The 19127-nt window shown below is 37.9% G+C and overlaps 1 protein-coding gene across 22 annotated transcripts in view; it reads right to left on the bottom strand.

Moving 5' to 3' along the window:
• The window catches only part of FOXP1 (forkhead box P1), a 631964-nt gene that overhangs the window by 293389 nt on the left and 319448 nt on the right, over positions 1 to 19127 (bottom strand). The window contains exon 1 of one of the 22 annotated variants that reach the window (XM_034440570.3): positions 13277 to 13614. The exons of the other annotated variants lie outside the window; for them this stretch is intronic. The gene's annotated coding sequence lies outside the window, so the exon portion shown is untranslated. Of the gene's footprint in view, positions 1 to 13276; positions 13615 to 19127 lie in introns of those variants that run through there. 22 annotated transcript variants of the gene reach the window in all.

The following is a 19127-nucleotide window of genomic DNA, read 5'->3' as shown; positions in this document are numbered from 1 at the left end:
TAGTTTAACAGATGAATCGTTAGAGATGCAGTCATTGGTATATAGAGAGAAGTGGAGAGAGCACAGAGCCTTGGGGGGTGGGGCTGTGCACATCAGGTATCTGATGTGATTCTGCTTAGCTTCACCTGCTGCTTCCTGTTTGTTAGGAAGCTTATGATCCACTTACAAGTGTGTTCAGGTACCTCTAGCTGGTTTAGCTTAGTTAAAAGAGTGTCTGGAATGATGGTATTGAATGCTGAACTAAAGTCTACAAAGAGGATCCTTGCGTAGGTCTTTGGAGATGTTTTAGGATGTAGTGCAGAGCCATATTAACAGCATCATCTGTTGATCTATTTGCTTGGTATGCAAATTGCAAGGGGTCTAAGCGGATCCATGATGGTTTTCAAGTGGGACAGCACTAGCCTTTCAAAGGTTTTCATGACTACAGATGTTAGAGCAACTGGTCTGTAGTCATTCAACTACTTGATGGTGGGCTTCTTCGGCACTCGGATGATAGTAGAGCTTTTGAAGAAAGAAGGAACATAGCACATTTCTAGCGATTTATTGAAGATTCAGTGAAGATGGGGGCCAATTGGTGAGCATAGACTTTTAAGCAAGAAGGAGTTATCTTGTCTGGGCCTTGAGCTTTTCTTTGCACTTCCTTTTCTGTGATCACTAGGGGTTGTGAACCCAATGGGATAGGGTCAGTTGTAGAAGGCTTGGCTGTTGTTGGTGTGTCTGAGATGGGGGTTGTGGAGATAGGTGGCTGTAGTTTCCTTTCAAACCTGCAGTAAAACATGTTCAGGTTATCTGCCAGTTGTTGATTTCCTTCAGCCTGGGAAGGAGGTTTGCCGTAGCCAGTGATATTTTTAAGGGTTTTCCACATGTTTGCTGGTTCATTTGTTGAGAACTAATTCTTTAACTTTTCAGAGTAGCTTCTTTTTGCTGCTCTGATCTCCCTTAATACATTTCTGGCATTTTATCACCTTTTCTGTAGGCTTCCTCTTTGGAACGAGGTAGCTGCTTAAGTTTAGCTGTGAACCAAGGTTTGTTGTTACTGTATATTCGCAAGTTCCTGGTCAATACACATAGGTCTTCACAGAAGCTGACATATGTTACAGTATCTGTGAGTTCATCCAGGTCTGCAGAGGTATCAGAAGCTGAGCATGTGCTTCTCTATGCTTCATGTTTAAAACAGAGAAACCACTGTTCCTTCCAAACTACTTTAATTTGAAGTTTACACAGACCTGTGGCCAGGAGTTCATTGTCATGGAATGGAGAATCATGTACCATCTGTCAGAGAGCATCATGACTTTTATTAAGGCTCTGTGAAAGCTATGGTTGCTAAGTGAATGTCAGTGCCATACAACAACACCTGTGATGGAAGTAATTATTTATATTTAAATAACAGACAATCCTTTCCGGTACTACAAATCTTACTAATGACTACTAGAAAGGATCAAGTGGTGAATCTGTACAATACTAAAGTAGAAATCTTTGGTACAATCTCCAATTAAATACCTTTTGGTGACACCATCAAGATAGTCTTCCCTCATGTGGCCATCAGCAAGTGAAAGAGAGTAGCATGCAAGCAAACTGTATTTTACGCTTCTGATGCTGAATCAGTTACAGGCAATCTTCAACTTATGACTGGTCACTTAGCGACTGTTCGAATTTAAGATAACACCCCTCCAAAAGATACTTACAATCCACTTCTTAAGTTCTGGTGGAGGCTCCCATGGTCACATGACTGCACTTCAGTCACTTGGAAACCAGCCCATATTTACAACCATTTGTAGCGCCCAATAGTCACATGACCACATTTTATATTTTTGCCAAACCCGTTTTTACTTCCAGTTTTCAGTAGAAACAACCCATAGCAAACAACGGGTTCACTTAACTACCACAATGTTTGCTTAAAGATCACAGATTCAAGAACATTAGAGAAATATGATTTATTATACCTAGACCAGGGGTGAAATGTAAAATTTGTTCCTACCGGTTCTGTGGGCGTGGCTTGGTGGGGGGGAGGTACTTTTTTTTTTTTAACTTTTCAAAGCATTTTTTCTAATGCTTTGAAAAGCCTCTGCCGATCAGGCAACTTAGCTGGGATTGTCAGAGACTTTTCAAAGCATTTTTTTTACCACTTCTTCGGCCAAGAGGTTGCAGAAAAAAATGCTTTGAAAAGCCTCTGACGATCCCAGCTGAGCCGTGCGATCATCAGAGGCTTTTTTTTTTAACTTTTAAAAGCATTTTTTCGTCCGAAGAGGTTGTAGAAAAAATGCTTTTAAAAGTTTTTTTAAAAAGCCTCTGATGATCGTGCGGCTCAGTTGGGCATGGTGGTGGGGGGGGCCGCACAGGAATTTTTGCTACTGGTTCTCTGAACCACCCACCGCCATCACTACTGGATCGGGTGATCCGGTCCGAACCGGGAGCATTTCACCCCGACCTAGACCTTTTAATAATGCAAATAAATGTAGAAACAGAATAAACTTATACTTGAAAAAAAATCTGAATATTGTACAATCTGTGTCATAATTGACATCACTGCAGCTTCTAAGGAACTCCTACCGATAGGATGATAGTATTCACTCTCTTTTGTGAACATGTGTTATCTTGCATACAGTTAATCTAAATTCAGTATCACATTAATGTGTTGCCAAAAAGTAAATAATAGTTTGACAGTTTATTTTAAAATTATACTAATAACTATTACACTAAAGGAATTCTGCAACATTTTGAAAACAAAAATTTCAGATTTTGTTTTTCCAAATGCAGGGACTAATTTTTCAATGTGACCAGAATTGGTTGGCTTCATATAAATATTGCTATTTCCAACAAATCTTAAATTCCTACCTAGAAATTTTTATTTGGATTTTTTAAAAAACATCTACCGTACTTCATTCATTTTCATTCTTTGAACAGGAAGAGATCCTCAGATTAAAATACCATGTCTCAAAATCTCAGCTCAGGCCAGAATGATAGTTTGGCAATGCTTGACAAAAACTATCAAAGATCAAGGAACTCATTATATATTACATATGGTTTCCCCCCCTTTTAAAAATCACCATTCAAGGTGATCAAGGCTGAATCATTCCCTTTCAAACTCAAAACGTCTTTGGAATAGATCCAAACCAGTCTATCAACCTGAACAGACGAGCACACCCCATCCTGTCTGCTGTCTCCACCCACAATGGAGAACAATAATTTTCTTCCCCAAGTACTGAAAGTTCATGAACACTGCCTTGTCAAGTACCTCTCTAAGAAGTGATTTTTATCAAAAACCTGAGTTTAAATCCGCTTTCCTTAGAAGGGTACATGGGATTGTTTCTTCCAAAACAGTTGACGTTCACTTTTTCTGGAGAGTAAATTTATCGTGCACTACATCCAAACAGTTAATCCTCTCCAGATTCATCTAATGTGTTATGAAGGGTTGGGATTATGTTAACAGGTAGTTGGATATACTGCTTTTAGCCTTCTATCCATGTATCCTCAAACCTCAAAAGCTGAGATTAATCCCACAAAAAAATGGAATAGAGCATTGGAGACTTGTTGCAATAGAATAATCCATACCACCTTGGAGACAAATGATTTCATACTCAAAATGCCTTGCATGCATGCCACAACCTTCACTTATTAAAATTTACAAAATCAATCTTAATGGAACAATTCCCCTGAATGGCTACTTGACAATGCAATGGTCATCTGCATGATAATATTCTATAAACCATGTTTGCTTAATCATCTTCAATCTGAGACTACTGTATTTAATGTATTTATACCATTAAAATCTGGCTGACCTTCTTGATTAGAACATACATGCATTCATATTTTTCAGCGCCCGAAAGTTGTAAGGTCATCTTCAAAGAGCCCCTAAAAGAATGCATACCAATACTCTAGCTTGGGTTAAACTAATGCACAATTAATGAACACTTGATTCTTTTTCTTTAATAGGGCTCCTTGAGGTTGTACAGAAAAGGAAACAAACTCCATAAGAAGATTATACCTAAACTTTACACACAACAATAACAGAAATATGTAAGATCTGATTCTGGTTTGGTCCCCTCCCTCTAACACTCCACTGACTCAGGGAATAGCCAGCTAGAGCATGCTGGAGTCCCAGAAACCCGAAGACCAGCTGGCCAGTGCGCATGCATGCACCAGCCACCTGGTCTTCGGGTTTCCAGCGCCCCGGCAAAGACCAGCGAGCCGGAAACCCGAAGAACAGGTGGCCAGCGCACGCATGCGCACTGGCCAGCTGGTTTTTGAGTTTCCAGGGCTCTGGCGCATGAGCATGCACGTGCGTTCTGGTTTGGGCACTCGGTGCCAAAAAGGTTCGCCATCACTGACTTAAGGAATGTTTCTTTTCTTTTTGTTTCCATAATAGGTCCTGAATATTTCCCTGAAGGCCATCTCAATGGTTCGCTGCAACATTTCAATAAGTGAGACATAAATATAGCCATCATCATCATTGGTCCCAAAATTATAAACATCAAGATAATAGACTAGACTAGACTAGAATTCTTTACTGGCCAAGTGTGATTGGACACACATGGAATTTGTCTTAGTGCATATGCTCTCAGTGTACATAAAAGAAAAGATACATTCGTCAAGAATCATAAGGTACAACACTTAATGTTAGTCATAGGGTACAAATAAGTAAATATTTCACAAACAGTGAAGGTATCTCTTGAAACTATGAATTGCCAATGCAATTTTTTAAAACTTATGTTCGCTTTACTTTGTTTTGTTTTACTATACTTCACCATTTCTAACTTTTAGCCATGCTAAACTGGGATAATGTAGTTTAAAATAATGAACTTGGATCTTCAGGGGAAATGTCACTCTCTTCAGTTCTGTCCAGATCAGGCTGGTTTCTCTAAGAACAACACCTCTGTCTTGACTGGCTTAAATTTCAATTTATTTAGACATGTTCATCCTGAAGTTGTTGAAGATACTTCTTTAACTGGATGAAAACCGAGACATAACTTCTTCATACTGCAGACATTCTAGTAAATATTCCCCAGTGGCATTGAAGAACTCATCACACCAACACCTTCCTCAAAAATTAGTCAAAATACAAATTACAAAAATAAAGACTTCTTCCCCAAGGGAGATCTCCAAGCAGAAACACATGCAGGTTCTCAAGTTTTGCATTTAAAGGCATCATTAATGAAAGTGTGAGCTACAATAGAAGAGAAACTGCTGTCAGATTAACTTTTTGAGAAGCAAAGAAAGAAAATACACACCGAGAGAGACACACAGAGCCCATCATTAGAAGGCTTAAAGAATCACAAAGACTAGCGGTATGGTGAAGGGTTTAGGATTCTTGGAATTAAAATCAGGTCAGCCATAAATATAGTCAGGCCTATTCTTATGAGTGTAAGAAACATTTTTATTAAACACCTTTTACTTCACCCTCAGGCTTAGCATGAAAGAAAAAAACAGGGGGAAGGAGAAGGAAAAATCAAATTGGCACCAGCTGGGATGCAAATGGTTCAGTGGAGCCTGATGGAATTGCTGCCACTAAATGAAGCAAGCAAAATGCAGCCAATTTCTCAGGGGAGATGCTGGGAGAGTCCTTCCCTTCACGCTCTCTGTTACAGCGTGATGAAGGGGTAGCAGCTAGGTCATTAATATCATTCTCTTTTTTTTCCCCCAATTCTGATAAGAAAGTTGAATGAATGCTAAACTTTCTATTTTTTTTCCCTTTAATGTCATGAAAATCTCTTTTCCCTAAACATTGGCACTGAATATAAGCTCTTTAGGAGGACCTGAATAATTCTCCACGTGCTGCTGAGCATATAATTCTTCCTTAGCTTTGCTTGGCATTCTTGGGAAAGACAGTTATATTAGAAGAAAATGAGAGAAACTCATAAAACACGTTTAAGACAGTTCCTTCAAAACACTGGAAACAAGAGGCCCTCTTCACCAAATAGCCAATATATTTACTTGATAAATGTGTGACTTTTAAATGTATTATTCCCTATTCAGCTTTGCTATCTTGGATCTTACTATGGATCAGGCTGGATTCAGATAATGTTTTGTTTCACACAGTGGAAGGATAAATGTATTTTAACTTTTGCTGTGGAAGCATTCCGATGAACCAACAAGATATTGTCACCAATCTGGATTTGAAAGGGAATATATATGATGCTAAATCCTTTTATTTCTAAGTCAAGTAAGGCAAAGGATGTATATGAGGAAATGCTTTTTGATCTTTGCACCTTCTATACCTAGTTCTTCAATGCCATGTGAGAAAGAGTAACCTAGATTATTCTTGTCCTTTTATCTTCTGTGGCTATTTTAGAATGTTCGGATACAGATTCAATATTCCCAATAGATTTAAGGAGGAGAATACGAGGTCATGGTAGAAACATTCCGTTAAAGATAAAACTTTCTGAGGTTGGGACCCCCACTTTTTTCAGTGGTAAATAACATGGAACAGGTCCTAAGGATGGTTTGAAAATGCTATTTACACGCATTAATCTTATCTGACAGATAATTGCACATTTTTTTAAAAAAATGTTAGAATTTGTCAAACTTGAATAACAGTATCCTAAGAGGCTCAGTGTTGTCACCACAACCACTAAAAACAACAACCAACCCTCAGAAGCCGCAATTAGCAAATTTACTTGTTAAATTTATAGTCCAACTTCCCTCCAGGAGCTCAGAGTGATTTGTATTAGCAGTCCCTGCTTTAGTTTTTTCTTTCTTGCAATATCAACCATATGTGGTCCTTGATGCTCTCTGAGCTTGGGTATTTTCTTGCAGATGTTTCATTACCCAACTAAGTAACATCATCTCTCTAGAAGAAGTTTGCTCTCTGTTTATAGACAATGGCCTACAGAGGCAAACAGAGATCAAATCCCACTCCCCTCTAGCACTGATGTTATCTAGTTAGGTAACGAAATGTCCACAAGAAAACAACCAAGTTCAGAGTACCAAGGACCCCAGAGTTCAACCCTGAGCTCCAAATATTATCTTCTTTGGTAACATCAACCATCTAGATCAGGGGTGTCAAACTGGTGGCCTGCAAGTTGGATGCGTCATGTGCAGGCCACGCCCACTCCAGCTCCACGAAGTGAAAAAACATCACAAAATGTCTTGTGATGGCAATGTGACACCGCGAGTTTGACACCTGTGATCTAGATAAACTAAAGAAAAGAGAGAATGGCTCAAATCCACTTTCACCCAACATCTGAGGGTGGACTCGAATCTGATCTACCTTAATCCCAACAAGCAGCCCATGAAACAGATCTTGCCTAACCCTGTTTAACAGTTTATTGACACAGCCTAAAAGATGGGTTTGTATTAGAGCTGACACAAAACATCACTTTGGTTTGAATTTGTTATGTAAGAAAGAAGGTTAACTTCTAAGCACCGTGATCCAAAATTGTTGATAGCTTGGATTCTAACTGGAATTCAGACTGAGAAAAGGGAAAAGTCTCTTTACTTGTGTGTTTTTTTAAAGGATCCATGCATGCTTACTGTGCTATGCTAAATTACCACTACACTTTTCCTTCTTTTTTTCCTAGAATGATACATGTGACATGTTGGGTTATATGGAGGATATCACGGTCTCAATCCAATGAGCTGCTTATAGTTTATAATACAACTAAAAATAGACAAAAAATACTGAAAGCACAACTGATGTTTCTCATTTCTCACACCAGTACAATGATATTAATTTCTTATGTTAGTGGATAATGAGAAATATAAAATATAGCCTGAAAAATTACTAAACAAATTTAAATGTTGGAGAACATTTCCTATAAGAAAAGATTCACATATTTTACTTCATGAATATGCAGACACAAAGAAAAAATATCAAAAATAAAATATAAATTTAAAAAAAAAATAAACAGAAATGGAGAAAACTTTTATGTTAACTAACAGTGCAAGAAGGAGCTGGTTTGGTATAGTGGTGAGGCCACCAGACCAGTAGGGAGACCATGAATTTTAGTGCCATCCTAAGCATGAAGTTTTCTGGACAACTAGGGTACTCTAGAAAGAAGATGGCAAGGGCAAACCACTTCTAAAAATCTTGCCAAGAATCCTGCAGAGACTAATCCAGACTGTTGCTGGGAGTTAAGACTGATTCAAAAGGACAAATAAATAAAAGTAATAGCACTCTGAGTTAGTCTACTATATTAATTAGCAGAAGATTCAGAACTGACCATGTTTTTCACATATTATGTAATTAATTTACAGGAGTTGGTGGCCTATAATGAATAATGGATTGCACTTAGTTGGCTTCAAACAGGTTCAAACAAATTCCTGGAGGTCTATGCAGTCTCCAAGATGAGATGCAGAAGCATCAAGTAATGCATTAGCAGGTATGGACACGAGTCTTCATATCCTGTTTGCAGAAGCACATGGCTATCTATTATGAAAACAATGATATATATCATAGATGGCCTTTTGCATTGAGGAAGTAGAATTTTTCTTGTGTTTTGAAACACCCAGAAATAAGAAAACATGAAATTAGAAGTTCTAAGATACAAGGAAACTTTGCTGAAGTTTTGATTTCAAAACATGCTTTCATTTCAGCAAATCATGTGATTATTCTATATCAGGGCTGTCAAACTCCCAGCCCATGGGCCAGATGCATCACGTGCTGGCCACACCCACGCCTGGTTTAGCGAAGGGGGGGGGAAAGTCCTGATACATCACATGACACCGCTTTTTGATACCCCTATTCTATATGTAAGCTGGGAAGCGAACACATTGCATAATCCAAGACACAAAAGTATTTTCTTGCTTCTGATTCCAAGCCTTGAACTAGAAGAACAAAGTTTTCAATAAAATAAGGCATTGGAAATAATGTTCCAGGAAGGAATATGGAAGACTGAACTAATGAACAAATAGGAAAATGAGTGTTGTGACCTGGCCCATGTTCCTCCCTAGCCTCCTCACTGTCCGACTCCGCTGCCAGCTCCGCAGGCTGCTGGCGGACCACAACACTGAGCACCAAATATTGGACAATAACTAAAGTGCAGTATTTGTTTGCTGTATACTATTAAAAAGGTGAAGGAAAGAAGCAACAATATGGTATTGCTCAACCTTTTCATACTGTTCACCCAGGAAATGACTAATCTGAATGTTTATAGGCAACAGTACAGAACTATTTTTGGTCATGAGTTGTTGTCAAAGACAAGATTTCCAAAAGCCTAATAATAACCTTTGACTAACAAAAATCTCTTACAGCATACCAGAGTCCCAAGGAAAAATGGTGTTTCCTTTCATGGTTAGTTAACAATGTAAGAAACTAACAACTTACCATGGAAGCAAGTGCAAAATAAATACAATCAAACCAGTTTCTTCTTTTTCATGCTTTACAAGCTGTCTTAGTGTGTTTTAGGCACCAATTTTATGCCTACATTTATTGTATGACAAAAATGAGAGAAATAATCTTAACCAGAAACACCTATTGATTACTACTGCACTATTAACACTTGGAAATAAAGGCTAAACAGCCAATATTTTTATGTTTTATTTATTTAGTATGCTCGTCTTACATCAACATGGAGAAAAAGGGGAAATTTACATTTAAATACCTTACATTTAAATACCCTTCAAAATATTTTAAGGGTTTTTTCTGTCTATGTACAGGAAATATAAAATTAGAAAAGAACATGTAAATAAAAACTGATGCAAAACTGATGATTTGTATATCTAGCTAGTATAGTAGGATTGATGAAGCTGATATATTTAATTTTAAAGACTGCTTGGCAACTTACTAACATCACCTGTAGTGTATTTGGTGTATTCTGCAACTTTTCTATTTCCTAGATACATGCCTACCTAAACCTATAGTAATAGATGACTATATTACAACTCAGTTGTAAAACAGTATATGGAGACTTGTGATAAATTAGGTGGTTTTTAAATATGGCAAGAATACCAGAAGTGGTGGGGTTTTTTGGGGGGGGGTTGTTTATCTGGAGGCCTGTAATGCTGAACACTGAAAAGACACTTCCACCCGCTGTTAATCCCAGCTCCTTTAGGGAACGCTCAGTAAGATAATGAATCCTTTAAATGTTACATCTTGCATCTTGCACTATTGTGGTGCACCAACTCTCCACATCAAACAATCATCAGGACTATTACAAAGTGGGCTTATAAGAGAGTGGCTGAAAAGGCACTGTGTGAAAAGAAGTGGAAAATTAAAGCTGAGGCAGACGAAGAAAGAGCTTAATTTACTGGCATGTACAGTATGCAAATGAGATTACTCTCAGTTTAACTGCATCATTTATGTCCATAATAACGGCATCATCATTACAGGGCTCAAATTAAATTACACCATAATTAGCATATCAAAGTGATTGGTTAAAGTTTAAAACAAATACCCAATTTTGTTAATGAACAGCTGTAATTGTCATGTACACTTCAATGAAAACTCCCTAAACAAATATATGTTTTAGAAGAGAGAAAAGATTTTTAAGAGGACATGTCTGCAGATGAGGGGAATTACCTTTTTTTTTTTAAAAAAAAAGGCAGAATGACACAGATTATTCTGTTAATGCTGTATTTCAAGTAATAAAGCATTCTAGGAAAACAAGTCCAAACACCTTATATTTACTCTATTGTAATCAATGGTAGCAAAATCAATTTACTGCTTTTGACCTTGAACTGATAGGATTATCAATAAATAGCATTCTGGCTGCTACCAACAAAGACTTTTCCAAAACATTCTCTTTCCCTGACCACCCAAGATTTTTTTACAGACTTGAGAAATTTGTTACCTACTAATAATCTTTACCTAAGTTCAAATATGTCATGGCTGAAAGGCTCAGGAAACAGGGTTAGAAAAGGGTATTTTGGGGAACAGTCTCTCCCATATATCAACGTTCTAGCAATTGCCTGGCATGGTAACATAATAGGCAGCCTCCAATTCAATTTTCCTTAATCTAATTGTATCCAGATAGCAGGTTTTGGGGGTGTAACTGCACTATGGAAGGGGTGTGCATGTATGGGTGCCTTCCTCTTCTTCTTGAGAATCTCTTCTCATTAAAAAGGATTTGGAGGTGGAGCATGTCAGCTTGAAAGCAAGTAATGTGTTTCTACAGATCAATCACTGCTAAAATGCATATAGAAAATGTACAGTAGGAAAATCATTCTCATACCAAACACAATATAATGAAACGAGAAGTATGCTGCATAGTATTAAAATATTATAAGCAAGCTTTTTGGCAGCTCGTCTGGATAACAATAGCAACCACACATGACCGTAATTGCAATTCACCAGTGCCAAAGGAACAGATAATTTGAGTAAACCTTCTACCTCTTCCCATTTGTATTTACATCCATGTCTCTAGACTACCAGTGCACCATGCTGAACTTTGAAATCTGTCTTTTCTGGTAAAACTCAGGACACACTTTCAAATATACGTAACAAGCAAACTGAATGTCTTATTAAATTGATATTATCAGAACCGTGTTCAAAAATTTAAAGAAAGTAGCTTTTCATTTTATTCATCGAGGAATCCATTAAAGCCTGAGCTCTGAAGTAGTATGTAAATTATGTGCCTTTCAAGGTAGAGCTAGGGCAAATTCACTCCATCAACTAATGATGAACCTCATTATGTGCAGAGAGTATTCATAATGAGGAAACAACCCACCCACCATTCTATGTTCTAACATAAATCCCTATAAAATGTGAATTTCTCCATGTCTAATTAAAGACTACTAATTTCTCATACTTCCTTCTATTTCTCCCCAAATACCAAAAATTTACACACTTGTAGGTTTTTTTTCTTCAAAATGATAACTGTTTTTTTCTAGCACCATCACATACATCTGGTATATGATTTTAATTTTTATAGAGATATTAATTTTGTAGATTGTAACCAAATTGGCTTCTCATTTAAAAAGCTTTGTTTTTTAACATCCAAAAAAAATGTTAAACATCAAGTTACAGTTCTAGCAGAATGTTAAATAACTTAAAAAGGAAAGAAGACAATGTACAAAACATAATAAAACGCATGTGTGCATGCTTGTTAACTCCATCTTGGTTATTAGAACTGTATATTTAAAAGAGAATAAGTGCTTTCAAAATCAGATTTAAACATAAGGTTAATTTTCCCATTGAAATCTATGAGATTCAAATACATTTAGTTTGGAAGAGTCATGCTCTAATAATTGTGCTGTATTTATATTGTTTCATGGCTTACAATACATTTAACATCTCTCTACAAGATACACTTGTACTTATTTGCAATTGTTGTCACTGACTTTTCCAGAATAAATACTGGCAGGTTTATAGATTTCCTTAAACTGACAAATATGGGAATCTATTAATTGGCTCCTTGTTTTGTTTATATTTCTTTACTACCCAAAATACGAAAAATATTTAAAAATAATCTGCTTTTCAGAAAATGTCTTGTTGAATAGACAAATACAAAGAAATGAAATAACCAGAAACAAAGATCAACTCTACTAACTCATCCGAGTACAATAGCCATATATATCATCCAGAAACTTCAAACTTTTTATAAATAAATCACTATCACCTACCGCTATCTATAAGAACTTAGCTTTTGAACAAAAGCTCATTCGGGTTTTAGGAAACACCATATATTACAATTAATTCTGAGCGGTAACTAAAATGCCAAAACTGTTTTCGGGTTAATCAGGGAGGAGGGAAATTGCTGGCTAATTGTAATTGCTCACAATTGTTTTATTTTTAAACTGATAACAATCCCTTGAGTTGCAGAGTATCAGCTCTACTCTAAAAGCTGCTGGAGTGCAGACTTCTACTTTCCTCCTCTCTGTTGAGGAATTCTCCCCCCCCCTCCTTTTAGGTCAGCCAGTCATACACCAGGAAGACAGTCCTCCAAAACTAACTTGTCCCTCCCCTGGAGTATAGAGTTTAACAACCTACCTTTGTTCTGGTCCCAGAGATAATAACTGAGAAACCTCAAGACTGTGAAGTGCCAAAGGTTTCCAGAGCAATCACAAGTACAGAATAGGAGGGTGAAGAAGGAGAAATAACAGTAAAGCCTCTTAAAAAGAAATTTATCTTGATGACAACTTGGCTACAGCTTTTGCATCTGTGGAACCGTCTCCCCCAGGAATGCGCGCACCTCGGTTCCAGCCGCATCTACCACTGGTGACATTTGAAAGGGCACAAGCAAAGGGGATCTAGAGACACAGCAGATTTGCTTTGGACAAAGGAGCGGGACACCTAAAGCTACATATTGTGCTATAGTTCTTGTTGTTGCTTTAACCCGTATCAATGGAAAGCATTACTTTGACTGACAAAACACATCCTAGGCGAAATCAACATTCTTACCTTAACGTTCTTCCTCGTAACAGGCTCCAGCAAAATCTACTCATGGAAAAAGCACTTAAAAGATATTGTTTGGAAGAAGAAGAAGAAGGAGAAATCCCACAGCCTTTACAATTAATTCAAAAGAAAGAAAACTCCAAAAGGGGGAAGAAAAAAAAAAAAGATCAGTGATTCACACACCCACACCCACTCCACCCCCAAATGCATCTCTGCTTGGGCAGCCTGGCAGAAAGCAGGGATCCATAGACAGGGCTGCGTGTCAGAAGGCAAGAGGTCTTTTAAGATTTACTTGACACTCATTTTCCGAGAAGCCTTGTGTGGAGTTGTGCCGTTTGTTTCTTATTGTCTGCGAAGCAGTTAGAAGCTTCTCCCTAAGGGGGCCCCTCAGCCCCTGGCTCGGCTGCTTTGACAGGGAGGTAACCATATTAGGATGTGTATGGTAAAGTAAACAATAACATAGTTGCAATGAAATGGATTTTTTTCCCCCCCAACTAATGGTGTTGGTGTCAGCCCTGTCTTTAGCCTTTCCCACTAGTTTTGTGCACTGGCTCAAACAGGCTTTTTAAAAATCAAAACAAACAAAAAAAAAAGAATGAGCCAGGAGGTAAAGGAAAGAAGCAAGCATTTCTAAACTTCTGTTTGAATTGTTTCTTTATTTTTTTCTTTCCTTTAAAAAAAAAAAAAGACAAGAAGAAAAATAAAAAGCTTTAAGAATCCCAGCAAGAGGCATGTCAACTTAATCATTATGATATGCAACTGGTATTTTTGAAAATCCCTGCAGAATTGTTAGCAGGATATGAACATTAAAAGCAGGTTAACAATGAAGATCTATTTTCTCCCAAGTGCTAAAAGCAAGTGTGCTACTAAAGTCCAAACATATCCAGTGAACAGCCTCACCTTAGCTAGATGTGTCAGTTGGGCAAGTATATGCAAGTCTGCTAGCTTTGCAAGCTAAGAGACATTTTATTCAGAAGTGTAAAGGCAGGTGTCAAATTATTTAATTAGAAGCATCTACCAAGCGTGTAGCCCCTTAGACAACATTCACACCAACGATATTATGGTACAAAAGATACACATTTCACACCCATTGTTATTTAGAAAAACCACAATGTCACTTACGGAAGGATTTGCCTGGATCAGATTTTCCTAGATGGAAGACTGCAAAGCTGCACTTTGTTATATGAGAGCTGCATTTTATTGACATAGTCACCCACTTAATATTTTCAGGACACAGGCCCTGAAAAATCCTAAAAGGTCAGGAAATCAATCAGAGAGGGCATAAGATTGCAGCCTAAGCGCTCAGCAGGTAGACGGGCAAGAGGAGTATAAAATCTATATATTCTACATCTGTGGATAGGGAGGAAAACGTTTGTGTAAGCATGAGGTGAGTTTGTGTGTCTTTCCCAAACTAGGTAGATGCCTGAACCAGTCACCCCACCAGGAAGACATGAAACAAGGTCATAACTTTTAAAGTATTCTGCAGCACTACCACCCAGCATCTGTCATTAGACAATGAGAGACAAAGCAGACTTTCTCTGGAAAAGGAACTCACAAAAAGGTGCAGTTCTCCAAATGTCAGGCACTAAAGAGATAACAGAGCTAGAAAAAACTTGGTGGGGAGCTGAAGGAATAGGGCAAGTAAAAGGAACAGGGGATTAACCAATGCAAGTTTATTCTTAGCATTTGGATCCATAGTTCCACACAGATGTATTTAGCCAGTTCTTGGTAAAATACTTATACTGTTCACAATCCTTTTCTGGGTCATTGCAATAAACAATTAGAAAAAGACAGAGGAAATAAAGAAGTATTTTACAAAAGTGTTCACTAAAACCTGGCTTCTTGAAACTCTTGAATTTTCAAGAATTTGTGACTTTCATGCAACAAATAGAAATGTGAAGATTAATGGATGAATAAATAAATATAAGAAAAATTAACAGTAGGATATATCAAAATCAATAAATCATACACCCAACCAGCAGTTCAAAAGTTCAAAGCATGATGGCCAATCTTAACACTGAGCCAATAATAAACTTGATTCCATCACTCCTCACAGACCAGACAATTTCAGAGCTTCACTCTCATTAGCCAGTCTTACTGAAAACTGCTAGCTATTTATTAATACGCTAAACTAAATTAGGCATTTCATTCAGCATAAAAAACACATTAACACAATGCTCAGTTTTATAGTTGGAGTAAATAAATACATTTGTATATTCAATGCAAAATTATTTTATCTTTATTATCATCAATGTGATTACTATTGTGGAGGGCCTGCACTCTGCTGAAGCAGTAACGGTTTTATTGCAATTATTTGTTCCAATAAAAATAGAGTGAACGAATCTTAGCAGAAAAATCTGGTGTGTGTGTGGGGGGGAGGGGAACCCTAATATTTAAGACAAGCTAAGACCCAAAGAATCACAAGAAAGGAGAAAATGCATTAGTTTTGTTTCACGATCTCTTGCGCAAGAGTTAATGGATGACTTTCCAGAGTGCAGCACAACATTACATCAGGATTGTGTTACAATATAAGAGACTGAAAAGGCAAGCCATTGTGATTAAAGGCTAGTGCACTACTTATCATGAAGACATATGCAAAGCTTGACACAAAAGTGTCAACCTTAAACATGGGGATTCCTCCGGATTTGGCATCACTTTTTTAAAGCGGGTTTGTTCTGTTAAGTTAGAAACAGCCATTCAATGAACAGAACAGACCTTCTGTCAGTGGAAGAGAGGTTTTGGATTAAACTCACTGAGTGAAGCTAAGCCAGAATATAGGCATGCTATTTCAGAACTAATTTTTATTCGAGCTATTACACATTCACACAATTTTAAGAAACTGGAATGCTTGGAAACATAAATGGTGAAAAAGGAGGGTCAGAAGGGGAGAAAAAAATACTTTGATCTCATCCACTGGCTCTAGTCATTGTTCGCTCCAGTTCTGAATGGAAGACTCAGAGAGTATCTATGAAGGACTGTGGATTTCAACAACAGCAACAATACAAATTGCAGACCTCTGCTTTATTAAGAGTATTCTGGAATCGCAATATTGAGAATAGGGATGCCAGGGCTATATTTAGCAACCAGATGGTCACATTAACTATTTACTTTACAATAGCTTTGGTGTAAAAGGACCATGAGAGATTGAAATAAAATAACGTCTGTCCTATTCTTCCAACCAATATTCTTTTTAATTCCTTCCCCTATCTTATCCGACTTCTTTTAAAAAAAGAACACCTTTGAAGTCACAGTGACTGATTGGCGAAAATAAGCTGTTCAGGGATGCAGCGTTTCCAGCATATAATTCATCAAAGTAAAGGTAACTCATTGAAATGTCAATTGCACCATGCTCCTCACATGGCAAAGACACACTATATCTAAAACCTACCTAATCTCATAGACTACCAAGACTGGGGGTTTTTTTGGGGGGGAGAGGGGGTTTCCACTAGAAACATTGGGGTCCAGTGGCTATGGGGAGTCTTATTGGTTAGTTTTTTGCTGTCTGTTCCTTCTAAGATGAAAAAGACTTGAACAGATATTTGTCCAGAATGGTATAAGGATTTCTGCACTTGAAGACCTCCAAGTTCTCTTCCAACTCAATGATTCTATGAATAGGCTTATCTGCATCTCTGCTGCACTGTATTTTTGTTATTGTAATTGTTTTTAATGTCTTGGCTTGCTGTTGTTTTTCTGGTTAACTACTGTACTGTTAGCTGCCCAGAGTCACTGCAGAGGGATGAGCAAGCATATAAATGGTTTAGATAAATATAAATAGATTTGCTTTTTATTTTGTTTTAAAGCCCAGGAAGATGTACTTTAAGCAGTTACATGTCAGGCAAAAATCAACATGTCATTTGTTTTTTCTGTCACTGCACCTTTATCCAGGGAAAACCTTAAGCTGTTGATTTATTTCTGTTATCCAGCTGCTACAGGTACAAATCTTCTCTCTGTAAGACTGAAGACCTCAAATAAGATAAAGGCTGGTGAATCTGATTCACCTGTCCGGACACTGAAATTTTCATGATTCTTCAAACACTCATCTGAGTCACAAGAGAACATTTATCTCTTAATATAATCAACAGGTCCCTAACTCTGTCAGGGATTGTATTCTGTTTTGCTTTTTAAAATTATTATTACTGTATGTGTATCTGCTAGTTTTCTTAATAAAAAACTCTGCCAGCGGAGTTTTCCACTGTGCTCTTAAGACCCTGCTCTTCCGACAGGCAGGGCTAGCTTCATAATTGAGTTTTAAATTCGGAGTTCTTAAATTTTTGGGTTTTTAAGCTAATTTTGGCCTTAAATGTAATACTTTTAAGAATTTTTTAAATTTAAATTGTGATATTTGTATTGTGTTTTTACCTGGCTGTACACCGCCCCGAGTCCCTCGGGAGAGGGGCGGTATAGAAATAAAATTATCCTTATCCTTATCCTTAATATAATTTTTCAGATTTGTGTACTAAACTATCACCTAGGGAACAATTAGCCTGCTTTACTCGATTTAGCTCCAGAATGGGATCCAAGACCTTTCTCTGACAAGAACTTCCATCAGGACAGTCTGTTGAATAAACTACCTTGTTGAAAGATTTAAATCACTTTAATGGAGTCAAGAAGAGTTCCCAGTAGTAGTCCCCAGGTAGAAACGACTCTATCAGTGACTTCTAGTTTTGATAGATTACCTCAAGAAGCAGTAAACCTTTATTTGCAGACAAATACAAACAGTTGTTATTATGCAAATATCCCAACTACTGTGGGAGCAGCAGTGCTGAAATAGTGAGCCCTGATTTCATCCAGCATGATATTTGTTAAATTCTTGTATAGAATGTGGAAGGTATAACATTGATATAGATTTCTTTTCTCTTCCTACATGACTCAAAACATGAAAAAAGCCAGTTTGTGTATATGATCAATAGGATTATTTAATTTGGACTCAATTTGACCAAACCTGTGTTTGTTCAGTATAAGGAAGCATAACCTACATATCTAAACTTTCCTCAGTGAACTTCTCCAGGTTGGTAATCACTCTTGCCATCCTCCACTCTTCTGCCCCTTGCTTAGCTAACACTGAGAGTAAGAACATGCCGTAGGTCAGCTAAGACAGTGGTCCCCAACCCCCGGTCTGCGGACCGGTGCCGGGCCGTGGAGTACCTGGCACCGGGCCGCGCAGCGGCCGGGGGACATGAACGCTGCAGCGCACGGCCCAGGAGCCTTTGCGCTGCAGCGTTCATGTCCCCCGGCCGCTTTTGCGCACTGGGCCGTGCGCAAAAGCTCCTGGGCCGTGCCCCCACCCCTGCGCGTGCTCAGCGGGCCGCGGTGATAAAAAGGTTGGGGACCACTGAGCTAAGACATTAGGAGTTGTGGAGGGCAGGGCCCAAAGAGCATAGATGGGGGAGACAGGCAGGTGGGGTGAGTTTATTTTATTTATTTATTTTGTTAAATATGTAAAAGATAACAAGTATAAGTATAAACATAAATATGAACATAGTAAATGAGTACAAATTAATGAAGACAGTAAGACAGGGATGGTAGGCACGCTGGTGCACTTATACACACCTCTTACAGACCTCTAAGGAATGGGGTGAGGTCAACAGTAGACAGTCTAAGGTTAAAGTTATGGGGGTTTGGGGATGTAACAACAGAGTCAGGTAGTGCATTCCAGGCATTGACCACTCTGTTACTGAAGTCGTATTTTCTGCAATTGAGTTTGGAGCGGTTACCTTGAGTTTGTATCTATTGTGTGCTCGTGTATTATTGTGGTTGAAGCTGAAGTAGTCATTGACAGGTAGACATTGTAGCAGATAATTTTGTGTACTACACTTAAGTCAGACAGTAGGCGGCATAGTTCTAGGTTGTCCAAGCC

Source organism: Pantherophis guttatus, chromosome 2 (assembly GCF_059756535.1).
Source record: "Pantherophis guttatus breed Tessera chromosome 2, ASM5975653v1, whole genome shotgun sequence".
Lineage (NCBI taxonomy): Eukaryota > Metazoa > Chordata > Lepidosauria > Squamata > Colubridae > Pantherophis > Pantherophis guttatus.
The sequence above is the reverse complement of the archived record's forward strand: the minus strand, read 5'-3'. Positions and strand labels throughout refer to the sequence as shown.